This window comes from Anastrepha ludens, chromosome 6, assembly GCF_028408465.1.
Source record: "Anastrepha ludens isolate Willacy chromosome 6, idAnaLude1.1, whole genome shotgun sequence".
NCBI lineage: Eukaryota > Metazoa > Arthropoda > Insecta > Diptera > Tephritidae > Anastrepha > Anastrepha ludens.
In genome coordinates, this window is record NC_071502.1 from 100218319 (window position 1) to 100237606 (window position 19288).

The 19288-nt window shown below is 31.4% G+C and overlaps 1 protein-coding gene and 1 long non-coding RNA gene across 5 annotated transcripts in view; one reads left to right on the forward strand and one right to left on the reverse strand.

The window, feature by feature from the left end:
- The window catches only part of LOC128865871 (atypical protein kinase C), a 63675-nt gene that overhangs the window by 40900 nt on the left and 3487 nt on the right, over nt 1–19288 (reverse strand). The window lies entirely within an intron of this gene.
- LOC128865873 (uncharacterized) lies at nt 13028–15710 on the forward strand. Its single transcript, XR_008454903.1, has 3 exons — nt 13028–13260; nt 15199–15556; nt 15626–15710. It is a non-coding gene; the product is annotated as an uncharacterized LOC128865873 (long non-coding RNA).

The window sequence follows — 19288 nt, forward strand, 5'->3', positions numbered from 1 at the left end:
AATTCCCAGGTTAGCTTTTCTATTGACGTCAACAACGTCAACCGCATAAAGCGCGCAGGAAGGACGCTCAAACACTTAAAACAGATGATGTTTGCCAAAAGGAGTAAAAAAACACACACAGAAACACCCACAACTACAGCTGTCACCATTAGGCAAATGCAAACATAAGCATTGATCATAAATTTCTCTTTGCAAACAAAATACTTTTTTTGTTAGTATTTGGAAGTTAGTTCTATGGACTAGGAATTTCTTCAATTATCTACAGCTTTGGAAGTTAGTTCTATGGACTAGGAATTTCTTCAATTATCTATAGCTGCTACCCCCAATCGACCGTAGTTTCATAGCCTAAACCACTACAAATACGAAACCACTATAAACTACTAAATAAACCCCGTTCCCACGACAGTCGGTTCTACGTTACCGGAATGACCCGGATTTATATCCGACCAAGGACTGTCACTTCAGCAGTAACCCCATGAGGAATGGGGGGGAATGTTTATGCTGCTACAGGAACAACTAAATAAACTGCAAAATTTGACCTGAGAAGCACAAAAATAAGTTCTTCAACTGCAGATCGACTCTTTTCCCCATTGTTTATGATCTGCAGCTGTACGATCCGAGGGAGCATTTTCCAATATTCCCGAACAGATGCCTAAGTTGCAAAGCAACTGGATTTCCTGGCTCAATTTTATTATTATTATTTTTCCTTTACGGCCTAAAGAAGTATAGGGCGTCATTCTTGCTCAATGAGCCAAAATTGTGAAAGAAAAGGTTTGGAAAAACTTTATACCACATATATGTACCTCGGTACATAGACGGGTCAAAGATGAATCAGAGAACGAGTCAGATATATATGGGCCAGGCACTAGAGGCTGCATAAGATGAAACGAATTTGAGCAGTTCTAATGATGGTGAGCAAGAAGCTACGTCGATTGAAACGAGGCAAGAGCTAATAGAGTCTAATAATAGAAAAGCAGACGGAAAATTGAACAGATCTCCCGATAAATAAATAAATGTACACACATATGCATATACATACATATGTATTTGTGTATTATGTAGCTAAATCCACATATGTTTTGACATATTAACAAACACCCACAGAGACACTCAGTTTTCCAACAAAAAAATGTATATCATGTTGTGCTTCCCAAAGGAATATTTCACATCTAAATGATAGAATATTCTCCATATTCGCCAACCCAGTGGGCCTATACTACAATCCACACGAAAAGGTTGGGAGCCGAATATGTAGAGAGCCAATAAATATGGAAGGAAAAAGAGCATCACGAAATGCTAAATAAAACAAATGTCAAAAAAAGATTGAAAAAAAAAAAATAAAACTAGATAAGCAGGAGGAAAAGCCGCCACAACAGCACACCATGAAAACCACGACAGACTATGTTGAAGCAACGTACAATGTATGCGAGTGTATTAGTAAATATTACAAAAAACGATTTGTATATGATTTATGAGAAGAAAAAAGAAAACAACAGCACAAACAGCAACACAGCGATGAAACCGAAACCAGCAAAAAAATGGATATAAATTGAAACAAATAAAAAATAGTCAAAAAGGCATAGGCCTACTACAGCGAGCACTCGAGCGTGCATTCTCAAAAAGTACCCACCATTGAGTTTTAAATTGGAAAAGGAGGTGAAATGAAACACACAAAAACAAAAAAACAAAAAACGAATAAGGTAAAGAGGTTATGTGGTTGGTTGAATTGTGGAAAAATTAATACCTTTTAAATGGAACGAATTGTGGGAAAAAAGGCAAACAGCATGAAAAGAAATGAGAGGTGGTACTTTAAGTGAATTGATTTGCAATTCCCTCAACATCAAAGTGCTTATGTGTATGTGCGTATGTATGTACATACACATATGTGTATATATAGAGCGAATGCACAGGGAAGGGTAAACAAAATAAGTTCTAACGAAATACAATATAAGATGAAAAATAAAATACTATGAAATAAAATAAAATAAAAGGAGGTAAAACAGTAACAAAAATATAATTTAATGAAATAAGTTATAATAAAATTAAATAAAATTAAATGAAATTAAAATAAATTAACCTAAATGAAATCAAGTATATTAAAATAAATGAAATAGCATAAAATAAATGAAATGAGAGAAATTTCAATAAAGTAAATTAAAATAAAATGAAATTGAAAAAAAAATTAATTAATTAACATTAAATAAAAATAAAAAAAAATAAATAATTGGCGTGTACACTTCTGTTAGGTGTTTGGCCGAGCTCCTCTTCCTATTTGTGGTGTGCGTCTTGATGTTGTTCCACAAATGGAGGGACCTACAGTTTCAAGCCGACTCCGAACGGCAGATATTTTTATGAGGAGCTTTTTCATGGGAGAAATACACTCGGAGGTTTGCCATTGCCTGCCGAGGGGCGACTGCTATTAGAAAAATGTTTTTATTAATTTTGCCTTCACCGAGATTCGAACCAACGACCTCTCTGTGAATTCCGAATGGTAATCACGCACCAACCTATTCGGCTACGGCGGCCGCGATTAAATAACTTAAATTAAATCTGAATAAAAATAAAATAAGATACAAATTATTAAAATCAAATACAGCAAAATAAACTAAACCAAAATAACATAATCTAAAATAAAATTTAATTACGTCAATTAAATTAAAAAACAAATTAATAATAATTAAAACACCAAAAGAAAAACAACCAAAAAAAACAAAAAAACCAAAAACAAAAAACACACAAAAGGCTAAAAACACAAAACAACAAAACAAAAAACAAAAAAAAAAACAAAAAACCCAAAAAAACAAATGAAACTTAAAAATAAAATGAAAAAAATTTAAAATTAAATAAATTATAGCAAAGCAAATGAAAATAAAATTACATTAAATTAAGCCATATATGTACAATTGCAAAAAATTAAACCGAAAAATAAAATAAAATAAAATAAAACAGAACAAAATAAATTAAAACAAAATAAGTTAACATAAAATGAATCAAATAAATTAAAACAAATAAAATACAAAATAATAAAATAGTATAAATTGAAATAAAATTAAATAAATTGAAATAAAATAATTTAAATTCAAATAAAATAAAGATTTTCGAAGATTTTTAAATAAGCAATAGCAAACCGCATGGGCGTAGAACTTTGACTACAATCCACCAGAGCACAATCCCTTGAAAATTTTATCGGGGATGTGTAATCTCCGGCAATAGCCGAGATGGATTAAACTCAAATAAAATAAATCATAATAAAGTAAGTTAAAATAAAATATTGTTAAATTAAATCAAATAAAATTGAAAAACAAAAAACTAAAAACTAAGATAAAGTTAATAACGAAAAATAACACAAAATAAATTAAAATTAAAAAAAAATAAATAAAAAAACATAATTTAATAAAGTAAAAAAAATAATATATTAATTTTATAAATTAAAAAAAAAATAATTTTATATATTAAAAAAAAAAATAATTTAATAAATTCAAAAAAAAAAATGTATGTAATAAATTTAAATTCAATAAAAACCAAATAGATAAAATAAAATTATAGCAACACAAGATAAAATAAAATAAAGTTAAATTAAGTCAAATAAAATTGAAAGCGAATGAATTTAAAAAAATTTAAAAACTAAATTTAAAAAATAAAATTAAATAAAGCAGTTAAAAATAAACTAAATCATAATAAAATAAGTTAAAATACAATCAAATTATTTTACGTCCAATCAAATTAAAAAAAAAAATTAAAAAAAAAAATAAAACAATACAATATAAAAAAAAAACAATATAAAAAAAACAATATCAAAAAATTATACAAAAAATATATAATAGAAAAATTAAACTGAAAAATAAAATAAGACTAAAATAAGTAAACTTAATTCCTAAGTAATGAACAATAACAGAGTGCAACACTTGGTTCTTGTTGTTGTTATAACTGCATAAACATTCTCCATACATATACGGGGAATGCTGCTGAAGTGACACTCCTTGGCCGGATCTAAATCCGGGTCGTTCCGGTTACGAAGAACCGATTGTCGGGGAACGAGCGCAACTCTTTGTCTTAGGACCCGGGTACATGAATTCCAGCAATTCGCTGTAAATGTCGAATTATGATTAAATACAAATAAAACTTGATAAATGGAAACAAAATAATTTAAAATAAAAATAAATTTAATATTTTAAAATAAGAAAATTTAATTAAATTAAAATAAACTAAATTAATTAAAAATCAAATACAATGAAATATGTTAAAATAAAATTACATTAAATAAAAAAAAAAAAATTATGGTACATCATTTTTTCGCGGGTAAAGGGATTTGAAATACCACACGCATAATCAAAGCCGCCGTCGCAGCAACTGTACAAGTATGTCTAGCTTCTATGGACTAAAAAACTCCCCTCGTTTGGAAATATTGTATAAAAAAGTCAATTAAAAAAAGTCAAATTAAAATGAATTTAAATTAATAAAAAATAATAATAAAATAAAATGAGGTAATTAGAAATGAAATAAGGCATAATGAAATAAATTAAAATTAAATAACATACAATCACACTGTGCAACAGCCGAAAATCAGCCTGAACTTTGTAATTTTTTCTCAAAGTATGTCTATCCAGTAATAATAAACTTGATGGATTTGCAAAAGTTAGCTCGCAAATTTTTTGTTTTACGCCTACTAAAGTGTTCATGTCCCAGTCTAAGTTGTTCTCAAAACGAAAAAAAAAAAAACAAAGAAAATTAAAAAAATGCGTACAACGAATTTCTGAACGAAATTAAAGGTGATACATATACAGTACAATTTCACGAGAAATATTTTCGTTCCACATTTTTAGCTCATTAGCTCCCACCTAAATGGGTCGTTCTAACCCTTACGTAAAGAAATGCTTCAAAAACGAAATTTAGAAAGTAGTTAGAGGATTAGAGGGTGCTTGAAAATTATTATAAAATATTACATTTAGTAAAAAAAAACTTTTTTTTTTACTTAGAAAATGTTTTCATTTAACGCCGCAAAAGTATACTGCGAATTTTAATATTTTTTATTTCTCTTTGTTTCTTCGTAACCTAATATTTTTTTTATACGAAATGTATTGAAATAATTAAATAAAATATTGTATGAAATAAATAATTCTTTGAACCCTTAGGACCAGTTTTCAATGTGAAAGCAACTAATATTTGCTGGCTAAGTAAGACTCGCTTTGGAAAAGTCGTACCGATGAAATAATCTATCTAACTAAAACTATCTGCCTTTTCACAAAATATTCTCACACATGACAGTGCAACGTAAAAAATAATTTTGAACTTGTATTTTTGTATTCTATTGTAATTTATAGCAATTCACGGTAAGACCGAATGTTCTCAATTATATTCTAAAAAGTAGAGGCTAAGCAAGTAATTCACTTTTAGTATTGCATACTTTTATAACCACAATCGAAATTTTGTTTTTTGCTTGTAATTTCAATTAACTTTCGATCAGTCATTATTTTCACATCTTCAGTGATCGAATTAAAAGAATTATGAATGCATGAAAAATTAAGAAATAGTATCCTAAAAGTATGCTTCGAAATAATAATGCCTGATATACAGGAGTTTAGAATTTAGTTAGCTCATTTTTATCGAATATTTTTCAAATCAGTTCGTACAGAAATAATGTACAAGAAAATCCAAATGTACAATAGTAAGATATTTATGAGCTGACAATTGCAGCAAATGTACAAATACAAATGCATATATGTATGTATATGTGCATGCAATATTCTGGTGTGAATCTGCAGTAGCAAAAACACGATTACAAAGACATTTACCCACACATCCAGTACTAAAGTCAAGGACATCTTTGGTGATAAATTACAACGAAAGAAGGCGGAGGTCAGTCGACAATTCCAAATGCTTTGCTTTGAGGGCGGACAAATGTGCTGCTATTTGGGGGAGGAGTGGACAAAGGTTAGTGTACATACATACAAACATAGATTATACATAAATGAAATATATTTAATACGCTACAACACTCGGTGCATATGGACGCGAGAAGCAAAGAAGCAGATTTCCAAGTAAACGCCCTGTCTTGTGTTACGGCAAGAAGAAAACAATAAAAAATTGTATTTTATATCAGGGAATACTGAATACTGAGGAAATATCAAAGTCTTTCAACAGCTTGCGAATTCATAAGATGTTTAATTTTATTTATTTATTGGTTTTAATTAACTTGCTGCCATGTTTTTGAAATTAATTTCGCTGTGAATTTGTGTTAACCGTTGCAGTTGCACTTCACTTTATACAAGCGGCAGTTAGTTCACATAACCGTTAAGTACGATTAAAGTTGTTTGTTATACGTCTTTCGATTATTCGGTTGCTGGCCAAGTCAGCCCGTCGTTACTTTTTATTTATTTTTTTTTTTTTGTTTTTTTCGTTTCTTTCTTTAACGCGCTTATGCAAAACCGACATCGATTAGCATGAAAATGTAACGAAACGAAAGCCGCCCGGATATCGCCAGACATACAAACACACATACATAACCGAGCGCATATACATACACATGTACATATATGCAATATGTAAGCACAGCTCAACGAACGGTTCACAGCCGAAAAGTATGCAATGCTTTGGTTCTTTCGCTCAATTTTCACCGACTTGCATTTATTGATATTTTTCAAAGTTTCAATGCGTAAATTCCGACACTATTTCATATAAAGAGTTGAACATTTTTTCAATCTGACTGCTTAATTTGCAATCAAGAAAATCACTTAGTACTTTTACTTGGCACTACGACTAAAGGTGTGCAGTCGACTTTAAGTAGAACACACGCACACACATACGCTGGTCGTAGATATATAATTTTCCCATTAATAATTTGGTAAAATTTTTCGTTTTTCTTCAGTCATTTTAAAAGCCACTGCACCAGAAAGAAAAGCACTGTTTGCACAAAAAGATCCAACATAAAAGGTATACCTCATTAAAAAAAATAAAGCCAGTATCGGTATCGCAGTTTGCCCCAAAGCGCTCACGAAACGTCCATTTTCAGCTGAAACCCGTGCGCGAATGTGCGCCGATTCGATACGGAATGCCTAAGAGTGTTTTTCGAATATGGCCGAGAAAAGCCAAAGAAACAGTTAAAGCAACAGCAACACCAGCAGCAGCAGCAGCATCGCGAGCGCATACTACAAATACAACAATTTGGGATATTTCACACAACCAATGCTTTGAATGCTCGTACTCGTTCTCGTACTCAGACTCACTGGCTATGTTTGGCTGTGTGTATGTGCGTTTGTTTGCATGCGAGAATTGCTCTCTTCACCTGCTGAACGTGTATATATAAATACATATGTATGTATTTGTTTCTAAGGACATGCAGGTAACCAAAAACAAACAACAACAGAGCAGCAAGCAGAAAAACATTGAATTATTCAATGTCAGTCAGTCTGAACGAAGTAGCAAAGCAACCAACAAACCCACAACCCGTCCGCTACCACCTAATCCACCCGCCGCCTTGTGCCTTGTAACCATTCAAGCCACAAGTCCAGTCAAAAGTATAAAGCTCCTATAAACCAAGTAAAGCAACCAGCAATCATGCAGTCATTCACGCACAAAGCACTTACGCTGCTACTTCTCAGTTGTGCTCTGGCGTTGTGCAAATTGTGCGCAATCGGCATTTGTCATACATATGCATATACACGTATTTGTCTGTGTATGGCATACACCCGTCGTCAAAACAAACCATTTTTGATAATATAATTTGGCATTTAATTTTTTAAATTAAATTTTAACTAATTTTCAAACGTACGAATGTGAGACATGGACTCTTTAAGTTGCTGATTGCCAGCATGGAAAGAAAAATGTTAAGAAAGATTTTTGGCCCAATAAGAATGGATGATGGTACCTATTGAATGCGGTACAACTCCGAACTAAACGACGTCACTCAGAACGAGACAGCTGTGGGTTTTGTTGAAGCGCAGCGCTTAAGATTCATAGTACGAGTATGCCTGCTGACTATGCCGTCAAGAAAGCCATGACAGGAAAGCTAATGGGCGTAAAGGCCAGAGACACACCGAGAAACCGATGGATAGACGCAGTGTAATACGATCTCAAGAATTTGGAAAAGCGTAACTTCGGATCAAAAGCTCAAGAACGGCCGCATTGGAGGAATATTGTGAAGGAAGCTTTGACGCACCCTGCGTTGTAATGCTGTGAAAGAAGAAGAAGAATTTTCAATAAAAATATAATTCATTCCTTAACCTGCGCCATATGAATCGAAGCCTTAAATTTTGTACCAAATTCTGAAAAATTCGTCACAATATCAGACTTTTGAATAAAAATTTTAGATATGCAGTTTTATAGCTCATTAGATTTTAGTATATGAAAGGAAAGCTTGAAGCGCCTCAAAAATCGTGTTGATTTTTAGCAATTTTTTTATTAATGGTATTTTGCATTTTCTTTCAATATTTCTTCCATATTTTTTATATGGAGGAAAAATTCAACACCGTAAAAAAACTTTTAAAAATTAAAAATAAAGCGTTTTTTGAAGGCCTCAAACTTCAACTTTCCAGTTTTATAACTCATTCCATTTTAGTACATGAAATTAAAAGGCTTGATATGTCTCAAAAATCACCTTGATTTTAGCAATTTTTTATTCTCCCACATAAAACACATTTTTTATATGGAGGTACAATTCAACATCGTAAGCAACAAAAAAGTTTCTAAAAATTAATGCGACTTTGGAGGACTTCAAACTTTTGCTTTGTTGAACTAAAATTTAATAGGGTACGGTAAACTAGACAGGGCTAGTTTCTGGGGCAGCAGCCCTTGGTCGGGAAAACCCCCGAGTCATTGCGGTACGTAGAGCCGGCTGCCGGTTCTGGGCTTTAAACTGCATACTTGAAAGTTTTCTAAAAACTTTTATTAAAAGTTGGAAATTTTTATAAAAATTTCTTGTATTTTTCTGAATTTGGTACAAGGCTTTGAACTTTGAATCATATGGCTTTTGTTAAAACATGAACCCTGCTTTTCTTGAAAATTAATTAAAATTAAATAAAGAAAACTAAATGTCAAAATTTATAATCCCAAAAGATGAGGGGATATTTTTGTCAACGGGTGTGTGTATGTACGTACATAGCTAATGCGCTCTCCGCAAATGGAATAGCGAGCAAACAAAAACTAATATACGTATGTTTGTACATGTAATTCTTATTGTATTTGTTTTAGCTGCCCGCGAAACAGCAACCTCGCCTGGGCGTTTTGTTTAGCATATTGATGATGGGGACGACGGCGACAGAGCCAGTAGTGACGATACAGCCGCCAGGATAACAGAAGGTGTGCCGTGCCGCGGGCGGTAAAAGGTAAATTGTAACCTTCCGTCTGTCGCCGCCTGCCGCCAATGAGAGATGGGGAGAGCTCGTGACACAACCCAACATTGCTCCACAAAACTCAATACAGAAAAGAGCGCAAACAACAACAATATAATGGCGTGCGCCAAGAGAGGTAGAGAGGGAGTGAGAGGAGTGGCAAAATAAACTACAGAAGAACAAATAGACACAAAAACAAAATTAAATACGCGTATAATATCAAAACTGCAGCAAAAGCGATGCGGACGATGAAGTCAGAGCATCAGAGCGCGAGAATATGGCGATGTGTGAGTGTGTGTGTGGGGGAAAAAGGCAGGATTGTGAGAGTTGCAGTCGGTTGCGGAAACTCCGTTTTTACAGTATATTAATGTGTGAATGTAATATGTGAGCATGTATGTGCGCACATATTGGCAGCCATCCAACACAAGTTCAGTATGGCACCTAAAAACCAAAAGCAGGCAGACGCACAGCTGCACATTGAGACACATTTACCAGGTGTTAGGGGTCTTCAGTTTAACCTGCTATTTGCTTTTTAGAGAATTACAAAGTGGGCGCCTATCAGCTGTCCTAGCGCAGGGTTGCATGCAAATAACACGGTGTGAAAGTACTAAAGCCATATGGTGGAACATCTGAAGTTTTTTTACATTCCTAGAGCACTTTTTTAGACTTAATTAAAAAATTCATAATTAATTAAAATAAAAAAAAATTGATTAAAATTAAAAAGAAATTAATTAAAATTAACAAAACATAAATTAAAATTTAAAAAAATTTATTAAAATAAAAAAATATTTATAATAATTAAAATTAAAAAAAATATTAAAACTAAAAAAAAATTATTAAAATTAAAAAAAATTAATTAAAATTAAAAAAAAAATAATTAAAAATAAAAAAGCAAATTAATTAAAAATAAAAAAAAAATTAATTAAAAATAAAAAAAAATTAATTAAAATTAAAAAAATAATAATAAAAAAAACTATTAAAAAATAATAACTTATTACCAAAAAAATAACTAATAAAAGTAATAAAGAAAAATTAATTAAAAAAAAAAAAAATATTTCGAAGTTTATAGCTCATTAAAAATATAAAAAAAATTAATTAAATAGTGAAAACTTTACAATACGACGCCTTGCTATGAAGACATGTGTTCATACTGTCCGCGTCAAAATAAAGTATACACCACATTTTAATAAGTTTTGCCTATTTATTTATTTATTTTGTAACTTCAATTTTCCTTTTCTTAAATATAGTTCATACTACAACAAGGGCAATATAAAGCAAAGTTTCAAACTTTGTAAAAATTCGCCAAATTTTCATAAAAATTTCAAACTTTTTACTAAAAATTTTTAGAACTTATTTCAGGTATGCAGTTTTATAGATCAATTTTGGAAAAAAAAATTGCAAGTTTTAAGTGGTTCAGAAGTCACGTTGATTTTTCACAATTTTTTCTGCTGACGGTTTTGTGAGTTTTCTTCCATATATAAAAATGTGCGGTAGGCGTTAAATGGACAAAATTCACAAGACCGCGTTCGAAAAAAAATCTCAAAAATTAGTGTGATTTTTCATCTACCCCAATCTTGCACTTTATTGTACTAAAATGCATTGAACTATAAAACTGCATGCCCAAAATTTGTCTAACAAAGATTTTTTAACTATATTTCGAACTGGAGCTGGTGTTTTTATTTAGATATTTTTAAAAATCATATTTGCAGTCAAATTTTGCTCTAATTTATAATATTTTTTGATTATATGAAAATGGTGTTGTAAAAAATATACCCGAAATATTTTTAAAATTAGTATTCGCAAACCCATTTGGGCATGACCCAAGAATGAGCGATGAGCGAATGAGTTATAGGAAGATAAATCATTTTTAAGAAGAGTGGACAAATGTTTAGTCTTTAAAAAATATATATACTTAGTTAACATAAAAAAATATTCCAATATGGCACAATTACACAGATTCTTATTTTGTGAATTTCCGGAGCAAACACTATACAACATATTTTACTTAATTTGCAGAAAGTTACTATAGACAATTGACCATTATGCATCAATCAACATTTTTTAGGCAATGCAAACCCTTAGAAAACAATAATAAAAAATATTATGAAGTCTTTTTCTCATTTTGTAACAGAATATTTTCTACTATTTTTGTTTCTTTTTTTTCTTTTTTATGCCGTACAAAGCTCTAGAATAATAATAAATTATAAAATATGTAAATTAATTAAAAATATATTTTTATTTTCTCATTTTGTATTAAAATACCGTCTACATTTCTCTTTTTGTGCAGTACAAAACTCTAGAATACATTATCGAAAATAATAATAAATTGTTAAAAAAAAAAATAAAAAATGTGTAAGCCATTTTGTAACTAGTTTCTCCTAATTTATTCTTTTTTTCCTTTTTCTGCAGTTCAAAGCCTTGGAATGAATTATCGAAAATAATAATAAATTATAAAAAAAAAAATTAATAAAAAATATTTGTTTTTTTCTTTTCTTTTGTATCAAAATATTGTCTACTTTTTCTTTTTCATGCACTACAATGCCTTAGAAGGTATTATCGAAAATAATAAATTAAAAAAATAAAAAATTATTAAGTAATCTTTTCATTTTGTCACAAAATATTTTCTCCTATATATTCTTCTTTTTTCTGCAGTACAAAGCCTTAGAATGTATTATCGAAAATAATAATAAACTATAAAATACATAAATTAATTAAAAATATAATTTTATTTTCTCATTTTGTATTAAAATACCGTCTACATTTCACTTTTAGTGCAGTACAAAGCGTTAGCTTCACAAAATAACTTTTGTTAAAACAAAAAAGAATTATAGAAAACTTTTATTATTATAATTAAAATTTTCTATGAAACAAGATAATTTATATGCCTATGAAATTGTACGTATTAGAAATAAAATAAACCGTCCGCTGGCAACTCCATAAATAATAAACTTTCCTTATTTCGTGCTTTGGCACACACACACATACTCAATTCATGCGCAACTGAGTATAACACAAACAAAAATTGGTCAGCTGAGCAAATGCGAACGCATGCACAGTACAATTCATATATGAGTGTATTTGTGAATGTTATATGTGTATGCGTAGATGGTCTATGCGTAGGAAGGAAACACGAAAGTATGGCTCCAGTTTTCGTTTAAGGAAGGTTTTCGGAAGGCATCCTACTCGTTTTTTTAGGGCATGCGTGTTGAAGGCCAAAAATTTGGCACTCGCTCGTAATTGCTAAACGCTCAATAGACTTGCTCTCTCCCTCTCTTTCACTTTATCTACCTTTGATTCTCTCCACACCAATTCCACTCTGTGCTCCCCTGCTGCTTATCTTTAATCGTTTCTCGCTCACCTGGCAGCTTACGATAGAAATAAAACAAACACTGCGTATAATCTCCACTTTGGAGTGGATTTGTAAGAAATCGAAATAAATTCAATAGGTATTATCGACCACCAACAGTTTGTAAGGCAAAAAGCCAGGGAGTAGTTCGGTGCACAAAAAGTGGCGTGTGGCATGGCTAAGAGACCTACTAAACGAGTCGAATGCGGTTTGCATTTGCACCCAATTACTTTTTTTCTACGTAAAAATGACACCACAAAGAAAGCCAGCCTAGCCCAATCGACACTCAACCCCACACTAGTGACAGATTTTAGTTTCACCTTTTTTTTTTTGCTAAAAACTTTAGTGCCTTCAGTTCAAATATTCTTTTTCCTCTCGCCCCTTACTCCCATACGTAGGAAAGTGCCAGCATTTGAAGACTTCTGCGCGTTGGGGCCCTTCATCATCAGCGGAACCATTAATAATGCAATGACATGACACGAGCGCAATTTCGTTGAGGCAGGCAACGACAATTCAGCTGCGACAGTGACAGGATAATCGGGAGACAAGTGGATGAGATGCTGAACTATAGAAATTGAAACAATTGAGGTTAGTAACAGCAACTTCCAACAGCAGCCGCCAGGAACTTATGCGACAAATATAGGATATGTATCTATGTACACATGTGCATTAATGTGTTTGCCAGGAGTCTCATGTGTGTGTGAGTGATTATGTGCTTACGTGCTTATTCCACTTTCAATGTGCATAGGACTCAAATGGGAATATGGTTTAATGCAGCGTTAAATTTAATCGTATCCCACTTAACTATTCAGTGGAAATAATACAATCAGCTGAGAATTCAGTGAGGAAAAGGATTTAAGAATAGACATGAATGCGAATAATTAAAAAGTTAGAAATTAAAAAATTAATAATTAAAAAATTATAATTAAAAAAATTATTAATTAAAAAAACGAATAATTAAAAAATTAATTACTAAAAAAATTAATAATTAAAAATTAATAATTAAAAAAATGACAGCTAAAAAATCAATAATTAAAAATTGTTAATTAATAAAAATTAATAATTAAAACTTTATTAATTAAAAAGTTAATAATAAAAAAGCTAAAAATTAAAAAATTAATAATTAAAAAAATTAATAATTAAAGATTTAATAATTAAAAAAATTAACAATTAAAAAATTAATAACTAAAAACTTAAAACTTAATAATTAATAATTAAAATGTTTAATAAATAAAAAATTAATAAGTAAAAAATAATAATTAAAAATTAATAATTAAAAAATAATAAGTAAAGAATTACTAATTAAAGAATTAATAACTAAAAAATTACGTAAAAAAATAATAATTAAGAAATTAATAATTAAAAGAAATTGGCAATTTAAAAATTAATAACTAAAAATTAATAATTAAAAATTAATAGCTCAAGAATTAGTAATTAAAAAATTAATAATTAAAAAATTAAAAACTAAAATATTAAATTGAAATTTGTTAATTTAAAAGTCAATAATTAAAAGGCTAATAATTAAAAAATTAATATTTAAAAAATGAATTATGCAAAAATTAGTAATTCAAAAAATAATAATTACAAAAATAAGAATTAAAAAATTAATATTTAAAAAATTAGTAATTAAAATTTAGCTATTAAAAAACTAATTACAAAATTAATAATTAAAAAAAGTAGCAACTAAAAAATCAATAATCAAAAAATTAATAACTAAACAATTTACAATTAAAAAATTAATAACTAAAAATTGAATAACTAAAAAAATTTACAATTAAAAAATCAATAATTAAAAACTTAAAACTAAAAAATTAATATTGAAAAGATCGATAATTAAAAACAAATTTTAAGAAAAGTAAAACTCCTTTTTTCATAAACATTTTTTCTTTTTTTTGGGATGGGTCTGAAGTAATGTTGCCCAAATCAAGATATATTCTTCGCACTACTTTGAATACCCGAACGCACTAGTGTGCGTATACCTGAGTATTATAATTTTGAGGAATAGTAAATTGAAACTTTGAGACCATTTTTATCGATTTTTTTTATATATGAAAATTGGGATATCTGAGCTAAACGCGTTAGGTATTGGGCGTTAGGTAATGGAAATAAGCTAGGCACTGACCATGTCCAACTTTCATATAAAAGTTATTTTCAAGAATGCCAAAAAAAATTTCATTGATGACTAAAAAAAACGCATTTTTCCTCCCAAATCTTGTATTCCTGCTGATGTCAGAGCTGAGAATCGTGATATAGTAGAGGCTGGTATTTGACGCAATGAGATTTAGATCATAAGCAACAATCTAAGTTAGTTACAGAAAGAATCTGAAAACTGAAAGTGTGGAAATGAATTTGAAAGAAAATGCCATATCTTGTACAACCAAATCCAGCTTATCGTTTGCTGGAATATCCCCGCAGTATGAACATTTGGCAGAAGCAGCTTAGAGGTTGAATTGTAATTTTGTACTTCCATAAATTATTTCACACCAGCCATCAACATTGACTCTCGTACGCTCGTCCAAATTTTAGGGAAACATGGGAAATATGTGTATGAAGACCTTAACTGATGGATCAACGGAAGGTTACAGGACAGCAGGCGACATACATCACAAGGAGATGCGGCCTACAAAGTATCTCAGCGAAATGAAAACAAATTATTTATATACTTATTTAAAAATGTACCATAATAAGCTTAAAATATCGTTGGGTGTGTTTTTCGTATGTACCAACCGAACTGACCCCCACAGCACACAAAAATACAAAAATCAGAGACTTTATTAACTGCTCGGGAGTTCAAAGATTTTCGCCACCAACTTTCAGTAGGAATGGGCACACTAACCATCTCAATAAGTTGCTGAGCCCATCTGAAGTCTCAGTCGTGCTTTAGGTAACGCACCCAAATCCACTTCGAACCAATGTGAAAGCTATTAATGTTTTCTTTCATTGCTCTCCATAGGGTATGTCTTGGAGGGAGCGATTAATCGGATCATACAGCCGTGATCAGAGCCATTATCTTTATATATAAAAATGAATGTTTGTCTGTATGTCCTCGATGAACTCAAAAACTACTGGACCGATTATTATAAAAATTGGTATATATATGCATTTTTCCACGGAGAAGGTTTGTAGAATATACTCATTGCTGATACACGTCACCAGGTGGCGTTGCAGAGTAGCAACTTCTGCCCCGTTCAACCGATTTTTTCGAAATAAACGAAATCAATAAAATGGTTTAGAATGAATTGAATATTTGTGTACTGATTTTTTTTAAAGTTATTTTTCTTAAATTTATTTTAGTTGTTGGCGTAGCAACGTGCGCCGGGTAGAGCTAGTTGTATATAAAAAAAGAAAACATCCAAGCCCGAGAGTAATCATCCCAGTATTGCAAGGATCATCTAACCGTAATCAGAGCCGTTATTTTTTTTTAACAAAAAAAATTCAAGCCCGAGAGTAATCATCCCAGTATTGCAAGGATCATCTAACCGTAATCAGAGCCGTTATTTTTTTAACAAAAAAAAAAATTTAACCCCGAGAGTAATCATCCCAATATTGCAAGGATCATCTAACCGTAATCAGAGCCGTTATTTTCTTAACAAAAAAAAAATTTAACCCCGAGAGTAATCATCCCAATATTGCAAGGATCCCCCAACCGTAATTAGAGTCGTTATTTTACAGAAAAAAAAAAAAAAAAAAAATTCAACCTCCAGAGTAATCATCCCAGTATTCCACTTTCATCTCCAAATTCCTCTTACTAGGCTCTTAGCTCTACGGGGATGAACACAATATGTCCAGCTTGATAACACTGATACCTATTGTAACACCCTGTAACCAATATTTAGCGTATTAAAACACCCGTCACTACATAAATAATTCAACGGGGAAAAAGCTGATGACCCCATTTGCAAGCTTTTGGCGTAAACCAAACAAATAAAACCAAAGTAAATGCCGCACAATCCCATACATACATACATGCATGCATACATACATACATATGTTTGTACAATTTATGTGCCAGTATCGAAAAATGCATGTAAGTAGACGGAGAATGGAAAAAGCGCAATATCAGCACTAACACATATATAGTACATACATACGTGCATACTTCCATATTATGATGAGCCTTGAAGCCACGACAAAAGCAGTAGCAATAACAGGCATAAGTACACAAGAAATAGAACACAAGGCAGGCAATAAATTTAAATGCGAGGGCAATTATAAACAAAATAAGACGACTTAAAAAATAGTAAAAAATATGAAATAAGTGAAGGACGAATCGAAGGATACATATGTAGGGATAATATATTTTTGAGCACTTGTGACTGTATTGTCGCAATGAGAAATCATTTAAAATACAACTCATGCATGGCGGCACGCGAGAATAATTTTGCACCAAGTCACCAAGTACTACATGAATATATGTATCATACATTCTACCACATACAAACATACGTACATACATACATAAATATGAATAAACGTGCACACTTAAAATTAAGTTTCTCCTTTCACATATCAACACCCGTGCACACGAACGATCTCCACTCAACGCTAGAGTGGGTGGTAATTGCTCGTAATCTCACTTTCATTTCATCTACATACACAGACGCATGCATAATACATATGCAGGTTAAACTTAGAATGTCAATCACACACATTCACAGGTACACTTAGTAAATTTTCAAAAAATAAAATAAATTACTGAAAGGATGCGTGCAGGCAGCAATTTACCTATGCCCCATTTATGTATATTTCATTGCAATGTTGCTTTTCTTTTAAGCATCACAGGCAGTGCTAAGTACATAAACAACAACAATGCCAACAACTTGCTGCGATAAAAATGAGAACAAAAATTCCAACAAATTTTGTTTATAGCCTAAGGACCTTTTCACTTAAATTTCATGCTGATAAATACATAAAATATAAAGCGATAGGTTACTGCTCTTTGCGTTGAATTTTTTAACTTTCAGAAATTAAGTTTTGAAATTCTGCTATAATTTTTTAAAATTTAATATTCACGCATTTCAAAAATATCTGCATAATTGTCATATGAAATGAGAAAATTGCTCATATAGAGGGTCGCCCAAATACAAGGTCCGAAATAAACAAGACTGAGCTAAAATATAAACGATAGGAGCTTTGTTCTGATAACTTCGAGTTTATTTATTCAAAATAACCCCTTCTGGCCTCGATATACTGTTTTGCGCGATTTACAAGCTTTTCGAAAGAGTGTTTCAGGTGTTCATTGATCTGAATGTCCTTCAGGATGTCGACACAAACTTTTTGGATGGCCTCTATGGACGCAAAACGTTTTTCTTTCATGGCCAAATACAATTTTCCGAAAGATAGAAGTCACAGGGAGCCATATCAGGTGAATGCGGTGAGTGATTGATGGTCAAAATGCGATTTCTAGTCAAAAAATCAGTCACAAAAGTGGATCGATGAGTTGGTGCATTGTCATGCAATAAGCGCCAACTTTCTCTTTCATGGTATTCAGGGCGAATTCGACGAATGCGATGCAATAAACGCTTCAAAACGACAAGATAGAAAATTACATTGACGGTTTGGCCCGTTGGCACGAACTCCTTGTGAACAATTCGCTTGGAATCGTAAAAACAAATGAGCATCGTCTTGATTTTTTACTTCTCCAAACGCGTTTTTTTTGTTTTGTTCGAAACTCATTTTTGTACCGATGACACAAACATACTGACACTTAACACGCAATAACTTCGCTTCCACTTAACCGAATGTTACCAATCTTTCACTGGAAGTTAGCTAGGCATGTAATTTCCAACGCACTAACTCATTTAAAAGATGGTGCCATCAAAAACATTTTTATGACGCCAGTCTTGTCCATTTTGGACTTCACCTTGTACAACAAACTCGAGAGACTCAACAACAGAATATTTTACGCGGAACGATTCAGATTTATAACCGGCCAAGAACTGTCACTCCAGCAGCATTGCCCATAAATGTAAGGGAAGGTTTATGTTGCTACAACAACAAAGCACCAGTCTGATAAGAATTTTATAAAAAAAAAAAAACAGATCGAACATTTCACTTAAAATACCCAATTGACTTAAAAATTGACGCCCAGTGACCACTCGAGTCCTTATTACTTCAGAGTTTAGGTGTTATAGTAGCTCACATTTGACAACGAATGTAGGCAGCATTTCGAATGATGGCCCAGTTAAAAAACAAAAGTCAATGCATTCACAGAAGTAATAATCTAGGACCAATTTTTTTAGTAATGACCATATTGCCATTTGGATACGAAAGTATTTTTATATTTCTTTTTTTAATTATGCTAGAAACCCTATTTTGGTTAATATTGATAGCTACTCAACCATTATTGCCGGCTACTTGTGGCCTAAAATGAAGACATGGGCTGCGTTGGGCATCCCAACAAACAATCAATATTTGGCGCACTAAATGATATTATAAGCCTCTTTAACGATGCCAGTTGGCCGCTATGGAGCTACAATTCGACCCTGCTGGACTTTTCTTTGTTTTGCCAAGCCCTCAACATGATTCGATTGCTCTCTAAAAGCTAGTACTAACTTCACAGCCGTGAAATTTCGTCAGCAACATAGATTGCCAAATGAGAAGAAACGTCAAATTT